The 19,277-nt window shown below is 39.4% G+C and overlaps 1 protein-coding gene across 12 annotated transcripts in view; it reads left to right on the top strand.

The window, feature by feature from the left end:
- The window catches only part of RBFOX1 (RNA binding fox-1 homolog 1), a 1,503,477-nt gene that overhangs the window by 909,971 nt on the left and 574,229 nt on the right, over positions 1 to 19,277 (top strand). The window lies entirely within an intron of this gene.

The following is a 19,277-nucleotide window of genomic DNA, read 5'->3' as shown; positions in this document are numbered from 1 at the left end:
TGTTTCTGTGTGATAAGCAAAAATTTCCTTGTCTCCCCCAAGACACAAGGTTCTAAATAGTGGGCTTCATCTTAAGACTGGTAGAATTGAAAATATTTATCCCAGCTAATTTAGTATTGATTGAGCTGGTAAATACAGTATATCTTCTTTTGAAGTGCCATTATAGTAGATATGGATTTTTTGATTTAGATTCAGCAATAAATACTTCTCTTCTGGAATTTGTTTGACATCATTGTACTCTTTTTATGTACAACATGAGGTCTAAGTAATAACAAAGGTCAAAAGGATGTCTTGCTGCCTTCTTAATGTGAATATCAGGCTGTTTGCTGAGTGGCTAAAATGCTCTCTTGCTGTTAACTGGGGAGGGTGAGCCACCAATATGTCAAGGAGAATGCAAGTCCTCTCTAGACCTTTCTGTTTTGTGGTGTTTGTGTATATAAGAGAAGGAGACAGATTTTTAAAACTTGTATATGATTTACCTTCTAAAAAATGAATCTCTCTCAATGTTCAATTATGCTAGATGCAAAATGCATTCCCTAGAGGAGGAGAGAATGGTTCACTTACAAATGGAGGTTGGTGACATTGTTCTGTTTTCATGGTGTCATGGTTGATATCTTTCTTGCTATGGGAATGGTATTTTAAGAAATATCAGGATGACCTCCTCCTCTCCATTTGTGTGTGTGTGTGTGTGTGTGTGTGCATTTTAAAATGTGCTCATGTTTTGGATGGATGAGTTTGAAGGCATAACTGGGCTATCTTTAATGTCACTGATGAAAGTTGGCAATTTTTACTGGACAATGTGCCTTATAGCCATGTTTCCACATTATTATAAAAACTAGAGGAATCTGCTGCTTTTAAAATGATAGTGTGTTTTGGGTTTGGGTCACCATTGTGCTCAAAGGAATCTAATAAATAAGAAAAATTATTAAATAATTCATAATTCTAATGTCACTTATGTACTGCTTGGTAACTTTTCAAAGTATTCACTTAATGCCAATCTTGAGATGACAATGATTTGTAAAGTTATTGTAATTTCACAGTTGTTACTGGCATCAGGTTTGTTAAATCCTTATATATAACAAACAACAGAATCTAGTTCCACGGAATGGAGAAAGTGACTTGATGCTTTTTCTTCTTTTATGTGTATTTATTTTATGCAGTCACCCACCATGGTCTTCTCTATTAACCTCTCATCTCTGCCCACTTCACTGCTAAGTCCCTGTGCCTACATTAGTTGTGACTCCTTCATGAAACAGCCTTCACAATGTTTTAAGCTTTCCTGCACTTTCTTATTGCTTTTTCCCTGCTGTCTGAATTACTGGTTCATCCTAGTAAATAATGTATTGTAACTTCAGATTTCTCTTCCTGTTTGGATGGGAACGATGGCCAGAACTAGGTCAGAGCTAGATAAAGAGGAATGTGTGCTTTTGTCTCCAGGAGTCCCTGATAAATTCATCAGAATTAGGATAAAATTGAAATCTCTATTGCAAATGAGACTTGCCTGGAAAATTAAGGACACAGGAAGTAACGAAGTGCTTGTGTGCAATTTGAGGGGTTTACTATTTTGCACCGATGAGGCCATTGTCAACAGGGGTGTGGTTTAGGAACAAGAATGGCGCCCCTCCCACTACAGGAAACAAATTCCAGTGGTGGTTTCATATAACAGGTCATATAGTTTAGCCCACAGGACAATTCCATTAGCCCCATATGAGACTATCTCTAAAAGCATGAACTGGTATTTAATTTGTTGTTGCTGTTATAGTCTTTTTTAAAATATTTAAACTAATTTATGTTTTGAATTGATAGATAAAACACTTAAATCAATGGAATACAGATGTATGTGGTTGAAAATTTAAATGATATCAAGGGAATGCAGTAAGGGTTTCCCTTTCCATTCATTCAGACTTTAGGCTTCCAGGTCCCTTCTGGGAGACACCAATGTCATAATGTGCTGTGTCTCCTTTGACACTATGTCACATCCACGGATATTTTCTTTGTCCCCTCCTTCCCTGTCCTCTGTCTCTCTTTCTCTTTGATCTCTTTCCCTTGTACCTCCCTCCTTTTCTTCCTATCTTGTGTGTATACTCAGCCCCTCCTCTCACTGGAAAAAAAAACTCTCTCGATTAAGGTGATTTTTTTAAAGGAGCCATTTGGGGGGCAAATTGAAAGAAATGTGGTTCTGATCTGAAATGCTAATGCCTAGCCAACTCAGTGAAATGCATTCTTATTAATCTCATTATATTTTTCTTAGAAAGAGAGACATTAGAAGAAAAATAGGTATCTGTTTAGTTACCAACATCAATGAAGGGTATCTTCTTGCCAGTCACACTTCTTGAAATATGTTTTAAATACTGCAATCAAACTGTATTTCTTAATGCTGTGCAAGATGATTGGACCATGTCTATGTTGCCTAGCTTATATTCCTTTATTAGTACCTTCAATTAGGTTGTCAGAATTCAGGGGTATAAGTGGGTAGTTGTAAAATGGATCCCTTTTTCTTGGCCTTCTGCAAACAGAATATAATGAAGAACGATACAAGTGCCCCTGCATGTGACACTGCATTGGGGTTGGCGCATCCAAGACTTGCTCCTCCTGCTCTCCTTTCTTTAATTTTTCCAAAATGAACTGTGAGGTATTTGTTAATTATAAAGTCTAAAAAAAGATTTTCTGACGAATTAATTTTTAGGAAATGCAAAATTAAAGAAAGTCAAACTTTTCTTTTTTTAACTGCAGGACTTCTCAGAGCATTTAATGTGCAAAAATGAAATACAAAGAAATGGATATAATGCACAATTTTCTGCAAACTCACCTGGTCACAAAACATTTTTGGATGCAGAACACATTCTGAGAAACAGTCTTAAAACTTTTATCAGTTTTTTTTTTCTTTTTCAGTTGGAATGGTTTGGTCTGCAAGTTATAAAAAAGCTAAACATTATTTAAAAGGTAAAAACATTTTATCACCTCCTAGTTCCAAGTTGATTTAGTGAAGTGTTGGTAGCAGAACAATGGTTTGGAATCTGTGTGCTTCTCACGGCTTTCTTTTCCTTCTTTCAAGGTGAATCAGCATCACTTGCTTACATGACAACACTCATTATGAAGGAGGGGAGGAGGAGGTTTTCTTCTTGGTATTGTTGGAGGAAAATCATTTCCAGAAGCCTTTCCTGCAAATGTTCTCTTAGAGCTCGTTGGCCAAACCCTATGCCAGTCACTTCAACTGAGCTGTATCTCAGTGGTTGGCTATAACAGTCATAATTCATCCCCAGGGATAGGCACATTGTCACATGAACAAAAACAGGATTTGTTTAAACAAGAGGAAGGGGTCAGAGTTACCCAATAGAACAGGGGTGTCAAACTCATTTTCACTGGGGGCCACATCAACCTTGCCATTGCTTTCAAAGGGCCAAATGTAATTTTAGGATTGTATAAATGTAACTACTCCTTAACTAGGGGCAAGGAGCTCTATATTTGGCCCTTTGAAGGCAACCACAAGGCTAATGTATCCCCCAGTGAAAATGAGTTTGACACCCCTGCAATAGAACAACAGAATGAACTAATGTGAACCTTCTATGTCATTCATGATGTTGATTTCCTGCCAACTCCTTTACTTCATCCCTTCATCCCACATGCATGACTGTGGGGACCACATATAAAGCTTAACCCAGTGCCTGAATTCTGGCTGTGAATTGGCAATAGATATTCTCTCTGCCAATTTAATATCTCACAGATCACATCTACCAATCCTGACTCTTTATGCAGGTTGGCATTCTCTCTGTATCTTTCCTTATGTTCTTTGGAGTCATCTTGGATGCAGTCCTTTGCCACTTTCCCCTCAGCATCAAGTGTGGACAGCAGATATGGCACACCTCACTGCAAAACCCAGCTCAGCTTCAGAGAGCTGTCCAGGTGCCACCTAGTGCCTACCCTTTCCAAGAGAAGGGCATCAGCCAGTTACTCCTAATAATCATTCACTCTTCTCAGAAGGCAATTGGGATTGCTCATGTTCTCAATGAGAAAACTATGAAACAAAATTTTCTCTATCTGGAGTAGATTGCACATTCTTCTGGGCTCACGTTTGAAATTATAACTGGATTCCATTGTCAAGATGGTCTATATTGCTCACCATGAAGTCTGTGCATTAGGTACAGACTTCTGACTCTGTAGGCTGTATTTATCAGTTTGTCCCAAGGGCACTGTTGACAGGCGGGGGCAGCGCTAGTTGTACAGTTGTCATAACCTGACCATCAACATTGACCTCTCTGGCATCTGGAACTGACAAATGGACAAATAAACAAGTAAGAGAGAAATTGTATAACCTCACTAGCCCTTGTCTCCCTCGGCAATCTACCAATTGGAAAGATTGTGTGCTTATAGGGTAGGGGATCAAATTACTACTATTATTAACATTCCTATAAAATATTTTATTACAAAGGGGTCTTTTGTGCTGTGAATATCAGATGTTGGTTTGGGGGCTCTTTAGAAGTTCTGGTCAGAATATTGTTACTACTAAGTAGGCAAAGGCTTGGTTCTCATGTATGTTATAATTGGTTCATGGACCAAAATCTTCATCAACAGTAGGCAAATGGATCCCATAGAAGCCAGCATAGTATGAGGGGCAGGCACTTAGAGGTGGTCAGGAGCTGTGGTTACAGACTTAGGTTCATGACTTAGTTCTAAATGCTACCTAGTTTCTCAAAGCTTCAGTTTCCCAATATTAAAAATGAGGATATATTTCTCATAGATTTGTTGATTGGATGAAATGACTTACATAAATCACTTCTAAAAAGTATATGCTCATAATCATCAATGTTAGCTGTTGTTAACATGGCATTATTGTCAATGGTACTCATTCCTCTTCTTACTAGGAATGCCAAGCCACAGAATACAGATGCGTAGGACATAGGCTCTCACTCAGTTTTCCACGCTCAAAAACAATTTCAAAAGCAGATTTTATCATTGATGGTAGTGGTGTCTTTGGGGCAGTGGGGGAAACCTGCCTCTCACTTAGTTAAGCAAATAATAAGGACTGATTCAGGCTAGGCTAAGCAGAAAAGGCATGCAACCAGATCTGCCAAGGAGCTCAGAATCGGAGAGCTGTCAGAACACAAGCAGTTCTTCCTCATCTCTCATCTTTGTTTCTCCTTGTGAGTCTACTCTGGAGTCACTTTTTTGAAAAGGGCTCTCTTTACCATTTCTGTGCACCTTCCAGCCCCTAAGATTCATGCTGCATCAGTTCCACAGGTGTAGGGACTAATTGTTAATGCATCCTGATTACAGATTCCTGGACAAGAATCTGATTGGCCCAACCTGGGTCAGTTGTTTGCTCTGGTCCAGTCAGCTGTGTCCAGGGAAGCAGTTTAAATAAACCTAATTGCCCAGGGCCAACTATTGAGAGAAGACTGATTATCAGAGAAAGAGCCATTACCAGCTGAGTAAATATCCCCAAGGATGTCCCTATACCCTCCAAAATTGAGCTCAGAACTCAGCAAAAGATCCTGGCAAATGTGTGCTACACCTAATTTGTAGCTCTGCATTTCCCGAAGTCTAAGACACCAACCCTGTCTGGTACTTGCTTTCAGGAGGTACATATCGAGTCACTAAGAAAGGGTGAATCACTTGGAAGGTTATTCCCTTTTCAATTCTTTCTCAATTTTTTTAATGTCAATGGGAATCTCTCAGTTTAGACTAAAGTGTCTTTAACAACTCTCTAACCGTTTCTAAGCTCTCTTTTTAACCAAAAGGGAGTGTGCCTCAAGCTTAGAGCCTGCAGCAGCCAAAGCATCTACCTAGACTTTAAACATATTGTTTGCAAAATGCAGTATTTAAGACGGGACCTGGAGTTAGGCCTACTAAGATAAAATCCAGGCTCTGCAATTGTACTTGTGCATGTTACTTAAATCCCCCATGCCTTAATTCCCCTTATGTATAACAGAGATAATTGCAAGTATTTCAAAAGTTGTGTGTGTATGTATATGAGAACAAAGATTAAAATAATTGATGTATATAAGGCTCTTAGAACAGCATGCAGTATAAAAAAGTTTTTTAATAATTGTTAGATATTGATGTTTTTTTCCATTTACTTTTATTAATGACTAGTGAAAGTTGTTTTCCATTTATAGTGGCAACACAGAGTTTTCTTAGCAAATACATCTATTTAGGTTACAAATGAGATGCTTTAAAAATAAGTATTAACTACATGATGTTAAAGATTGCCTATAGTTGTGACAAAAATCATGATGCTGGAATGCAAATGCTGAAGTTTTAGAAACACTGAGATTCTGGTGCCTGCACGTGAAAGATGTTGTGGAGCAGATCCGCATTATCAATATTTAATTTGCCAGTTAGAAGCAAGTTTCTCATTTCTGCTAGATACAAGAGTGATGTGGATCGCAGAATGCAAACTGCTAATGATCATCTTGGCTGAAACCCATTGCCTTCATCCAGACATCAGATAATGAAACTTCCCAACTGCCTTGAAAGTGAGCTATCAGAATTGGAGACACCTTTTCCCTGCCTCTCATCCCCTCACCCTCCTAATGCCCAACTCTTTCTCCATGCTCTTAGGATGACAGGGAAAGAAATGTTAGCCCCCAGTCCTTACAAGATTCATGTTTTGTGGGCTAGAGTTTTAGGCTGTAGGGGTTTTTACTTCCATTTTGTTATTTATTCAAGAGGTAGTTTTTGATCACAAACCATATGCCAGTCACTGTGCTAGTTAGTGGAGATATACAGGTATACCAATGGGTATGTGGTGCCTATTCTATACCTCACAGGCTAGTGGGAAAAACACATATTTGTGAAATAACCGTGACAAAATTGTCCATGTGAAACTGATAAGTATCTGAAATGAGAGATGCTATATGGAAGGACATGGATGGAATAAGCTTACCTACTCAGCTTCCACTGGTCAAACTTACTGGATTAACACATACCGTTCAGTCTTTTTATAGGACATATTGACAGATGCCCAGAGCATACTGTGAAGTGACTGTTTTGTGCAGCCTTACCTTTGCCTTCACCCCTGAGGTGTCTGCTTGCCAGGAGTCCATTGTATTTGTTCCCAGACCTGTTCTTGCCAGCTGCACATGTTATTGTAATTACATTATTTAGTGGAATATTATGGAAACTGATGAAAAATGAGGGCAATAAGAAAGAGTTGTTTCTGTGAAAACTAAGTTAATGCTATGAAAGCAAGTCTCAAAAATTATTTTGGCCCTGACCAGCGTGGCTCAGTTTGCTGGGCATTGTCCCACAAAGCTAAAGGTCACTGCATAGACTCCTGGTCAGGGTGTATGCTCAGGTTGCAAGTTTGGTACCTGGTCAGGGCACACAGGGAAGGCAACTGATGGATGTTTCTCCTACACATCTGTGCTTCTCTCCCTCTCTTTCTCCCTCCATTCCCTGCTCTCTAAAAATAAATAAATAAATAAATAAAATCCTTAAAAAATTATTTTGATTAGTTGTGAGTCAGAGGACTATAAAATATTAGTGAGGAAAAAGAACCCTCAGAAATATAAAATGAGATATAATCTGCAGGTATACTCTTTCAGATATATCTTGAAATTCTCATTCTACTTTAAATAAAACCAACACTAATAGTATAGATCAGAGGTTGACAAACTTTTTCCATAAGGGCCAGATAATGAGGCCTCACAGGCCATATGGTCTCTCCTACAATGATTCATCACTGCCATTGTAACACTAACGCAGCCAGAGACAAAATGAATGAGCAAGGTTGTGTTCCAAAAAAAAAACTTTATGTGCAAGGACAGACAGTGGGGACTATTTGGCCCCTGGGCCGTAGCTGGCTGATCTCTACTGGAGAATCTGAAATGTGAATGAGGTTTGTGTGGGAAGAAGAATGAAGGATTTCAATCCATAGAGAAATCACTCAAAGAAAAGGCCTTGGACTCACACCAAAGATCAACAAACTAATGCACATTGATATAGTTTACATTAAAACAAGAGAATTAAGATATCTCTGTATCACTTTAAAAATGATTCCTTGCTTGCAGCCTCCAAATGACTATCTGCACCAATTCCTAAATGAGATGACTTCTAAAGTATGGATAGTTAATATAAGGGTTTGAATTACAAAATGAAATTATGTTTATTTATATGTGACAATCCTAGTGGCTCAGAATCCTAACAGTCTATAGAATGGAAAAACAAACATATCGCTTTTTTCTCAGGATCCCCTAGCAAGTAATTTCTGGAACTCCCTAATGAGGGCAACATTTTTTACATAGGTATCTATCTCAGCAATTGACTTCCAAAAACTGTTGTTCAGTTGCTCCAGAACACTCTTTTTCAAAATAAATATCTAGTAACTTGCTAGCCTAATTGTTCTGTCTTTAGAACCAGTTCTCTGTAAGCATGAGCATTGCCTTCTGTATCCACATCCCAAACACTCAGCCCAAGTCAGACTTTGGTGATTAGCAAAACTTTGCTGGATGCTCAGGAGCTAACAGAAATTCAGTTTGTATAGTGACTTAGAGGCCCTTCAGGGTGTGGCCTCAGGTCTCACCATCAATGCTCCGCTTAGCCCTTTGCAGGTTCCATGTGTGTTCCTGTGCGTGCACATGTGAGAAAAAACTGATCAACAATTGCTTCAATCTTATATCACTAATGGTTTCACCTTAGTGATTTTCTCCAGTGAAAGGGAATTTATCCCTTGGCTCATATACAGAGCTAAAGAAATTAGCTCTGTATATGTGAAAACTGCAGAAACACAGACCACCACCAACATCTCCAAGGACAGCTTCCCTGTAAAGAAGTTTATAAATATAAAACATTTTAAAAGAATGTTGTCTTCACCAAACCTTGCATTTCACACTCTTCTTTACAGATTCCAATATTTGTAAGGATTTTAATTGGTGAGCATGAAGGAGAACAGATCAAGAAACTAGCCAACTCATTACAGATTTTAATTTCCCCAAATTAATTGTGAGGTCTGGTTATATAAAGAAATGTCCAGGTAGCCACCTCCTTGACTTTGGATGCTGAATCCTCTAACTCACATGCATGATAATTATCTGCCCTTATTTGAGTCTCCCCAGGCATTTCCACACTTTCTCTGGGGAAGATGCCAGTTATCCCATTTAGGACACTTGGCCTTATATTCATTCCCCTCGCTTTAATTTCAGCCCATTATTTCGAGTCATCATCCCCCTTTCCAGGGCAAATCCATCCCATTTCTGGTTTTATCATTAAATCAGTATCATTCAGCTTCAAGCAAAACTACTAATAATGCTGACATTTCAATTTGTCATAGCTGCTCCTCATTTCTGTGACTGATGCCTCAGCGAGGACTTATCTTCCTAGTCTGTTCTTCTGAGATCTAAATATCAATCTGGGGGAGGGGCAGGGGGAGTCAATTTGATAGGGAAGGGGAATGGGGCAAGAAGAAGATAAATAAGGTATTCTCTAGTTTCCTTTACTTGGGGGCAGAGGGAAGAAATCTCATTTTGACAACAAGGCCTCCCACGGGAGAGAACCCTTATTCAGACTGTTCATGTACAGAGGTCAATAGCATGGGTAGTGGACACATGCTTGCTTTTTGTTGGCAGTCAACAAACTTTCTTTCCCAGGGTTGCCAGCACTCCATTGTCCTTTTGGGGTTCTCTTCTCTCATGTGTTTAATCTTGGAGAAATGATAAATCAGGCCAATAGGATTATCTCTTGAGACTTTGGAGACTGTCTAGATCCTTTGGGCTCCTATAACAAATTACCAATATTGGGTGGCTTATAAATCATGCAGGTTTCTTTCTCACAGTCTGGAGGCTGCAAAGTCTAAGATCAGGGTGCCATCGTGGCTGGTGAAGGTCCTCCTCCAGGCTGTAGACCTCTCATTGTATCCTCACGTGATGGAAGCATGAGGGAGTTCTGGGGGTCTCTCTTATAAGGTAAATAATCCCATTTCTGAGGACTCCACTCTCATGACCTAATCATCTCCCATAGGCCTCACATCCTAATACCATCACATTGGGGGTTAGGATTTCAGTATATGAATTTTGGGGGCACTGCCATTTAAACCATAGCAGATGTTGAGTGTGGGATATGCAATAGGAAAAAAAAGACAAAAAGCTGGGTTGATTTCTTTCAGTGATACCCTGGTAAGACTGAATGAGGAAGTAGTTCCTAGGGCTGACCCACCCTGATACCTCTATAGTTAAGCTTGGTTATCCCTGCATCCCTTGAGCTATCTCATATCCTTCCAGTGATCTCTTTTTTTCTGCTGATGTTAGTCACAGCCCATTCTTTTTACCTATGATCAAAGAGTCCTTACTTGTACACTAGAGTAATATGCTAAACTTTGGAGAATTTCAGATCCAAATTTGGTTAAAGTTTTGCTAAAAACCACCTCTTGTATTGTTTCTCCAAAATGCTTCTCTGATGCCATTGTGTATTTGCAGACTAAGGGAAGAAAACTATTAGCTTATGGCACACAAACGTCTTGATGTTTTACCAACATTTACTCAATGTCTTGAGTCATCATGAGCCTGGGAGGCATCAGGATAGAGGTCTGCATTTCAGGGCAATCTGAGCCTTTTCCTTCCCTGCACAAGTAAGACAGTCTCTCTTTCAGGCTCAAAGAGGCACCCAGATCCCTGCAGGTCAAGGATGGGTGATATAAGATTAACTAGGGTTAATGCTATTGAGAGTACCCTCCAAAGGCCACCTGGAGTGTTTATGAAAAGTGACATTTTCTCAGACCTAGCTGGTAAAACATTTGGATGTTCCAGCCTCACGCTAGAGACACTGAATGATCAGTTGTTATGAGCTGAACTGTATCTCTCAAAACTAGTATGTTTAAGTCCTAACTCCTATAATACAGAATGTACCAGTATTTGGAGACAGGGCCTTTGAAGAGGTCAGTTTAGGTCAAATGAGGTCATATGGTTGCCCCTAAACCAATATGACCAGTGTCTTTATAAAGAGAGGTGATTAGGATACATACACACCCAGAAGGAAGATCACGAGCACGCAGAGAGATGTCCGTTTTCAAGTCAAGAGAATATACCTCAGAAGGAACCAACCATGCCAACACCTTCGTGTCAGACTTCTAGCCCCCAAAATTGTAAGGAAATAAATTTCTGTTGTTTAAGGAACACATGGAGAATCTCTACCAGGCTCATGTGTTCATTTCTCTGAGACCGTCCCTGCCAACTCAAACCCAGAAGTTGATCTTGGAAATTTAATTTAAACAGAGCCTTTCTAGGCAGCCAAAGTGAATAGATCAGAGCTGGTCCTCACGTTGAAATCTATTTGCATTATTTTTCTATTGCTGTTTTAAATGAATTACTATAAATTAGTGGTTTGCACAACACAAATTTATTAACTTGCAGTTCTTTGGGTAAGAAGACTAACATGAGTCTCATGGGGCTAAAACCAGGGTGCTGGTGGGGATGTGCTCTTTGGGTGACTCTAGGGTAGAATCTAATTCTTTGTTTATTCCCATTGTTAGCAGAATTCAGTACTCTGCATTTGCAGAACTATCTCCATTTCCTTGCTGGCTATGAGCTGAGGTCATCATATTCCTTAGCTCATGTCTTCTATCTCCAAAGCCAGCCATGGTGGATTTAGTCCATATCATGGGTTGAATCTGCCCTGCCTCTTTTTTTCACTGCATCTCTCTGACTCATCCCTTGTCTGCTTTGAAGGGTTCATGTGATTACATTGAGTCCCCCCAGATAAGCCAAGATAATCTCCTCATTTTAAGATCCATAATCTTAATTCTATCTGCAAAATCCCATTTTCTATGTAACATAACATATATAGGTTTAACACCATAAGAAAAAGATCACATGGTCCCAAATCCTGTCACACTATTCATGTACTATCCCTACTCTAAGTGGACTGATTCTACTTGTGCATTCACACACTGCATACATTTACTCTGTGACCTGGGACTAACTGCTTTCATTTTCATGCAGAGTTTCCAGTCAGGCCAGAGTATCCAGAGCCACCTTCCAAGGTAGCCTAAGATAGTCAATGACACAGGATCCACCAGTGTCTTTCTTTTGAACCTCTCCTTTCACAGTTCCCATGGAATTTGGCTCTAACCTCAGTTAAGTCCAGCAATGGCAAATAAACTATTGTGGGGATGTGTGTCTTTAAAAACACTGACCCTTTAATATTGTTTCATTATCTACCTGTTCTGTTGACTTCTACTCACAGTTAATAAAATAGAGAATAAAAATACAAAAGTTATTTAAATAATAATTATATATGTAACTTAAGTTTTTAATAAAACACATAAATGAGTGAATGAATGATTCTAAAGCTTTCTGAGAATGTCTATAGCAGATACTTTTGGACCCCTGACTTCCCTTCTCATCACTGACCTCTATGTGCCAAAGATAGCTTACTGAAAGCACTGATGAACATCTTCATAGGGGCTATTTTTCTGGCTATGAGATGCATTCCACTCATGTACAGAACAAGCCAGAAGCTTTATATCCCTGGAAGAAGCACTCAACTTAGGATGGACAGGGATTTGGGGGATCAGTACCTAACTTCCTCTCCTTTTGGGTGAGGTAACTCTGAAGTATGTATTATACCATCTGCCAGAGCTCCTCAATAGGATTAAATGCCAATTTCCAATAGTGGTCACTCGCATGTTAACAGGCTTCCTCCCATTCAGTGTCTCTCTTTCCCATTCCTCTAATGATGTTTCCACAGGTCACTTCCCAAATGAACCATTAACACTTGAATTTACCCCAGCTCTGCTTCTGAGGAATCCATGCTAAAACTGGACCATTGCCACACTGAGGGATACCACAGCTTAACAATTCCATCTGGCAAGGTTTTCTGAGTAGAAGATCTTCCATCATGCTGGTCTTTATGTGATCATTTATTTGCCCAACCCTCTATTTTTCTTCCCTTTTGTAATACATCTCTGCAATTCTTGAGGGAAGTCTTGGATGGCTGAAGAAATTTGAAAGCAGCAGGAGTCTGATTTTCACTTATTTAACATTTTCTAGCAGTTGGGAAACTTGTGTTGAGCTGACAAGGTGATCGGGGCAGGACAATGTCCCGTTCATGTATGAGGAGACCAATGCATTTGCTGTTTCAGTGTGCACATTTATATTTGCTCTGCTGTGATTTCTAATTACAGGTTGCTTTTAAGAAAGTGAAAACCTCCCTGGATAGAAAGCACAAAGTCATGATTTCTGAATGCTTGTCTGCCTAAGATTCAGCAGATATGAACACAGAATATCTGCTGGTAACAACTTAGAGATTTAAATATTTTTGGCAGTTTTTATAGTGTTATTCTGAATGGTTATACACACTTAATCTTGATTGTGTATGTGGTTTGACGTATAAGCCAAAGGCGTGTTATTATAGATGTCTGAATTAAACATAGAATGCTTTTCAAGATAGCAAAGTTAACATTTAAGTGGTTTTGATTAACCTGGTTTTGCTTATTTGCTCCTAACTATTCTAGAGCACAGCCATCTCCCCTTGCATAAAATGATTTGGGAGCACAGCCCTAGGAAACATAATTTTCTAAATAGCCAAGAGCATCATGCCCAGAATATTTCCCCAAATTTGCCTCCAACTAAAGATTTGAAATTTAGCCATTTTCCATGCTCAGCTACTCAGGTGGGGCAGATCAGAAAGTTGGAATCTAACTATACAAACACCAAATTGATTAAGCTGATGAAATTGGGGTTGGGGAGGGTTTAGGAGTGGGGGGCAGTTTAGGATCTAGGAGCAGGACTCAGTTCAGAATTGGAGAATTTTTAGTGCACGCAGTTTTGCCCAGAGTGGCATGTTGTCAAGTTTTCCTCTGGCTACATTTCCCATTAAAAGAAATGAACTCCCAATAAACAGGCTAGCCCTTCCTCAGCATGAAAAATGTTAGTCCCATGCAGTTTAACACATCATAGTGTCTTCACAAGCTAAGCTAAATTTCCATCCTGAGAAATGTAATTATGTGGTTCTAAATCTTGTACTGAGCATTTACTGTATACACCACCAAGAAAGTAAATATTTAACTTTTAAGGCAAAATTAGTCAACATTTTGTCTGTAAGAGCTATGAAGTATGCAAGATAGAATTGAACAATAGAATTAAAGAACAGAGAGAAGAAAATATTGAAAAAGAATTGAAATCATATGGTATTTGTCTTTTTTCATCTTGCTTATTTCATCTAGCATAATAATCTCCAGGTCCACCCATGCTGTCACAAAAGGTGGGGCTTCCTTCTTTGTTACAACTGCATGGTACTCTATTGTGTAAAGGTACCACTATGATCTCACTTATATGTAGAATTTAATGAACAAAATAAACTGACAAACAAAACAGAATCAGAAGCATGGGTACATGGAACAGACTGACAGCTGTCAGAGGGGAGGGGGAGAGGTGGAATGGATGAAAGAAGGGGAAGGGATTAACCAAAGAACACACATGTATAACCCATGAACACAGAAAACAGTGTGGTGTTGGCCAGAGGGAAGGTGGGGAGGGTAAAAGTGGCAGTGGGCTAAATAGGGGGGAGGGAGACATAGCAACAGTGTCGACAATAAAAATAAAGTTAAAAAAATAAAGTCTTTGCCTTGTAAAAATAATTAAAAATGATTGAAGAAAGTCTCAGTGATATGTGGAAAATATCAAGCATTTAAATACATGTAACTCTTATTATAAATGGAGAAGAGAGACAGAAAATGGAACAGGAAAATATACAAGGTAATAATGGCCAAAACATTTCCAAATTTGGGTAAAACATCAACCTGTACATCCTGAGAATACAAGAAAGCACAAGCAGTCTAAATACAAAGAAATGCCATACTTAGGGACTTATGAAGAACCTGCTCAAAACCAAAGATGTACAGAGTGTATTAGCTTTTGGAGAGAAGATCCACGTTTGTCTACTGTACAACATCTCCTCTCTGCCACCTGAGTATAGGTGACCGAGACCCATAAAGCCATCCCCCACTGAAAGACTGTGCAAACTTCTGGGACTGGAAGTGGTAAGAGTGGGAAGGAGAAGGAGTACTCATTGATAACAATGTTAGAGGGAAGTCAAAGAGAGAGAGAATTATAGAAAAAGTGAAAAAAGAAGCAAAGTGACTCCAAAGTGAAGAGAAGACCTAGGGCACACTCTACGGTAGTGAAGATGTAGTTCTGATGTTATTGAAAGCACATTGTTGATGAGGCTGAAGTTGTGAAATTGATCTCACGACTGGTTCTATCATGCAAGTGTGGAAGGCAGTGACCTTGCCTGCACACACATAGTTAGGATTGCCTGAACAGTGGGATCAGTTGTAACCTACTCTGCTGGACACACCAATAGTAAAATAGTTTCATTGCTTGGTGATGACTCAAGATTTAAAATGCCAATAGTCACTAATTGTAGTTAACAGTTTTTGATAAAGCACTGAAAGTTGCCAAACAGATCTCTAGAAGAGGGTTGTGAGGTAGAAAACTTTTGACTGTTGTATTCCTTGGGATGATTTTTTAGCATGTATATAATAATTAAAAATAGTTTCTAGTATTTAAAAAGCTAAAGGTTTTACACGAATATCCAGATTTTTAGCTTCTTCTTAAGAGACCAAAATTTTATTTTTAAAATTTTATTTATTTATCTTTTAAAAGACCAAACTTAATAAAAAAATAAGTAAAGTGAAAATCCAAAAATTTGGGGCTTGAATTTCTGCATGGGAATAATTTTTTGAAACTAAATAACTGTTGCTTCATTTAGATGAGGTGTGTACTATATAGTGTGCCAGTTGCTGTTTATCTTCACACCTGTGCTTTTTGTTGTTGTTGTTGAGAGTTAACTACAGTCTTTGTTAAAGATGGAAAAATAAGATAGACCAAGAAGAGTCACATGGTCCATAAAATACAGGATATAACAAATTTCTTTGTGGAAATGTACAATATTTTCAAGTGTTTAATATGCAAAAACTGTGCTATACACCCTGCCAATTTCACTCAAATGTATCAACTGAGGAACTCCCTGCAAATATTTAAATGTCTTCAAATGCCAGCAATAGGAGTTAACTGAGAAATTGTGAACACTTCTAAATGCCACCTTCCCATTGCCAACCAAGAACACACTTGTAAGAGTGTATGGTACATATTATGAATTCACTAATTTAAAGTCCCATTCCAATGTCATGGTTGATATGCCCGCTCATATACCTCTTGTGAGTCCTGGGGATAATGACATAGTTTTCTGTACAGCTTAAGTTGTGTCACCTGTCTTGAGACCAGAAAATAGGCTGCTGGTTGTTGTATCAGTTAAACACTTACTCTCTGAACAATTTTCCAATATTGCATTTCTAGAACAGGTTGGAAGTATGTGATGTTAGTAGGTATGGGTGGGAGGAGTGGGCAAGACATCAGTCTGATTTCTTGGAGCAGGGTCACTTAGTGGATAAGACCCCAGAGGTTTTCCTTGCACAGACGTTTCTTGATGCAGCCATACTTCTCTGCCCAGAAATATTTTCAAGGCCTGTGGAGTTTTAGCTCTGGGGGAATTATTCCAATCAGGCTAGGCTTTGGTCAGACAATCCATGGGGGGAAATGTTGGCATCGGTGGGCAAGGTAGCATTAGTCCAATAATTTCAGAATATATCAGTGATCTTTCTCTTTAACTGACCAAAGTAAATGCTGTTTTGCAAACTGCAATGAGTTTTATGTGATGAATTTTCTTAAGAAAGCCAAAATGAGAAATTTAGGTTCACGTAGAAGGCAAAGCCAGTGCATTTATTAGCATCAAGGGTGAAAGTTTCAAAGATTAATCTGTGAATAACTGTGCCATTTGTAACATCATAAACATGGACTAATGGGGAGATGGTGCAGTGGAATGCGAATATTTGCAACCTGTCATCATATTAGTGCTTGGATCAAATTTGCTGCTAAGTTCCTCAGCAAATATTCAGTATCGTGTTGTGTCTTCTTGTTATAATTTGTACTGTATTAGTAGCATCTTACCATATTAGCGATGTTGAAATGTTTTTAAAATTATATCTCTTGGGTGGATGGAAATGGAATGTTCTGAGGTGGTGAAAGTATTAGTCATATTAAACTTGCCCTGTTAGCAGCTTTGCTTTGAACTGATACTTAAATGAGGTTTTAATATAAACAAAATGTACTTTTGAAATGCGCTTCCAGCTACAACCAATTTCTCCCAGTCCATTAGCCACTTTGCATCCCTTTTAAGAAACTTGAGATCGTGGGTTTGCTGAGGAGCCCAAGTGTTTGCTCAACTCATTAAGTCAAGTAGTGAGACAGTGATGGCAAGGGCAGTGGTGTTTCCTAAGTGACTCTGGGTCCCACAGGTGCAACACCAGGCACAGCCTCCACTCCTGACCAGACAAGCATCTTTTTAGGATTGCTTGCCTGTACCTATCTGTACCACTTCACACTCCTTCCCTCTGACTCGGGCAGGAGATTGGTAACTCTGCTGTTCCTGCTTTTATACCTACATGCTCTTCAGATTTCAACAGTCATGGCTTTCTTGCAGAAAGAGGAGCAAAAAGCACTGAACTTCTAGACACCTAATGTTCCACTACACAGGGTTCTATCAGTGAAACTCCTTTAGAAATCACCTTGGGAAATGACTTAACCAAGGTATGGTTTCACTCTGTGAAATGGCTTTTTCATTATTTACATGGACATTCTTGTTAATGTCCACTTAAGGAGTCAGTGCATTAGTATTCTCTGGCTGCCCTAACAATGTACAAAAACTGTGTGGCTTAAAACAACAGATATTTGTTTCTCACAGTTCTGGATCTAGAAGTCGGAAGTCCAGGTGTCAGCAGGGGCATGCACTCTTCAATGGCTCTAGGGCAGAATCTTTCTTTGCCTGGCCTAGCTTCTGGTGTATGCCCCCCCATCTTTGGTGTTCCTAGTTTGTAGGTGCATCACCCCAGTCAGATGGCCATCCTCTTGCTGTGTGTCTTCATACTGTTTTCTCTCGGTGCATGTTTGTGTCTGTGTCCAAATTTCCCCCTTTTGTAAGAACACCAGTCTTTTGGATTGGGTCCCACCCTACTAATTTTATTTAAACTCGATTATCTCCATAAGGACTTTCTTTCCAAATAAGAACATGTTCTAAGATACTAGGCATTAGGATTCCAACATATCTTTTGGGGATACACAATTCAACCCATGACAGCAGGAGATCTTTATTCTTGTACATTTGTGCCACATAGTGCCTCAGTCACAGCACCAGGAGCCCTGCAGTGTAATTTACTGCCACATGGGATGTTTAGCAATCACTGATCCTTAGGGAACAAGAATCTTTTCCTGAGAACCCAGCTTTCTGAATTCCAGAGAGCTTCAGATTACCTCTTAGACCACAGTGTGGAGGAAACACGAAGTGATCTGTATTCTAAACATATTACCTACTATGTTTCTAGCAAATACTACACACACACACACACACACACACACACACACACACACACGGACAAGCATTCTTATCTTCTTCAGGGAGCTCCCAGGTCAGAGAAGTATCATTTTAGTCTACTTTAATATAAAATATAATAAGTATTACTTCTGTTGGCATTAATACTAATTGATGCATTTGATTCGTTGAGTACTTACACTATGCTAAGTAGCATTTTCATGATTTTACTTTTGTCTTCTCATTAAGTCTCACCACAGGCCAGTGACGTGGAGATTATCTCGTATCACTGATGCCCTGAGAGGATCTCTGACACACCCAAGATTGCCCTGCTGTTGGCGATCAGGTGTTGGCTCAGAACCAGATTTGCTGACTTGTCCTCCCTCTCTACATCAACCCCTCTGGCCAGGGACTGCCTGTGTTCACTGGCCAGGCCCAGGATCACTTGTCTACTCCTGCAACTGGCTCAGCCCCTACTGGGCAACACCTACTGAGAATGTTCAGAGGAGGTATCCAAAGGGAGGACCAGTATGTGTCCCCAGAAAAAAACATGAGTGTGGGTACTGGATAAGAAGATTTAAAGCAAAACATACCCACTTCTTTGAGAAGTTTTGCATAGGCAGAACGAGTTTGTGTTTTTTCCCCACATTTTGTCATATAGCACAAGCCCCAGGCACAGAAGGAGACATTCAGCCATGCATAGTCCTCCCTTGTCAAAGTGAGGCTGTAAATTCATACAGAATATACAGGCAATGTCACATCTCTTTCTCTCCCTCTGTATAAAGACAAATAAAATGCCATAGTGAATAAGTACCTCATAAAGGCTTTTGCATCGTGATGGGAAGAGTACCAAGAAGATGAGGGGAAAAAATAAGCATAGCCCAGTTTGGCAGGAGACAGACTTCTGGGATGCTTGA

This window comes from Phyllostomus hastatus, unplaced genomic scaffold, assembly GCF_019186645.2.
Source record: "Phyllostomus hastatus isolate PE091 unplaced genomic scaffold, TTU_PhHast_1.1 phas_scaffold_442, whole genome shotgun sequence".
NCBI classification, from domain to species: domain Eukaryota; kingdom Metazoa; phylum Chordata; class Mammalia; order Chiroptera; family Phyllostomidae; genus Phyllostomus; species Phyllostomus hastatus.
The sequence above is the reverse complement of the archived record's forward strand: the minus strand, read 5'-3'. Positions and strand labels throughout refer to the sequence as shown.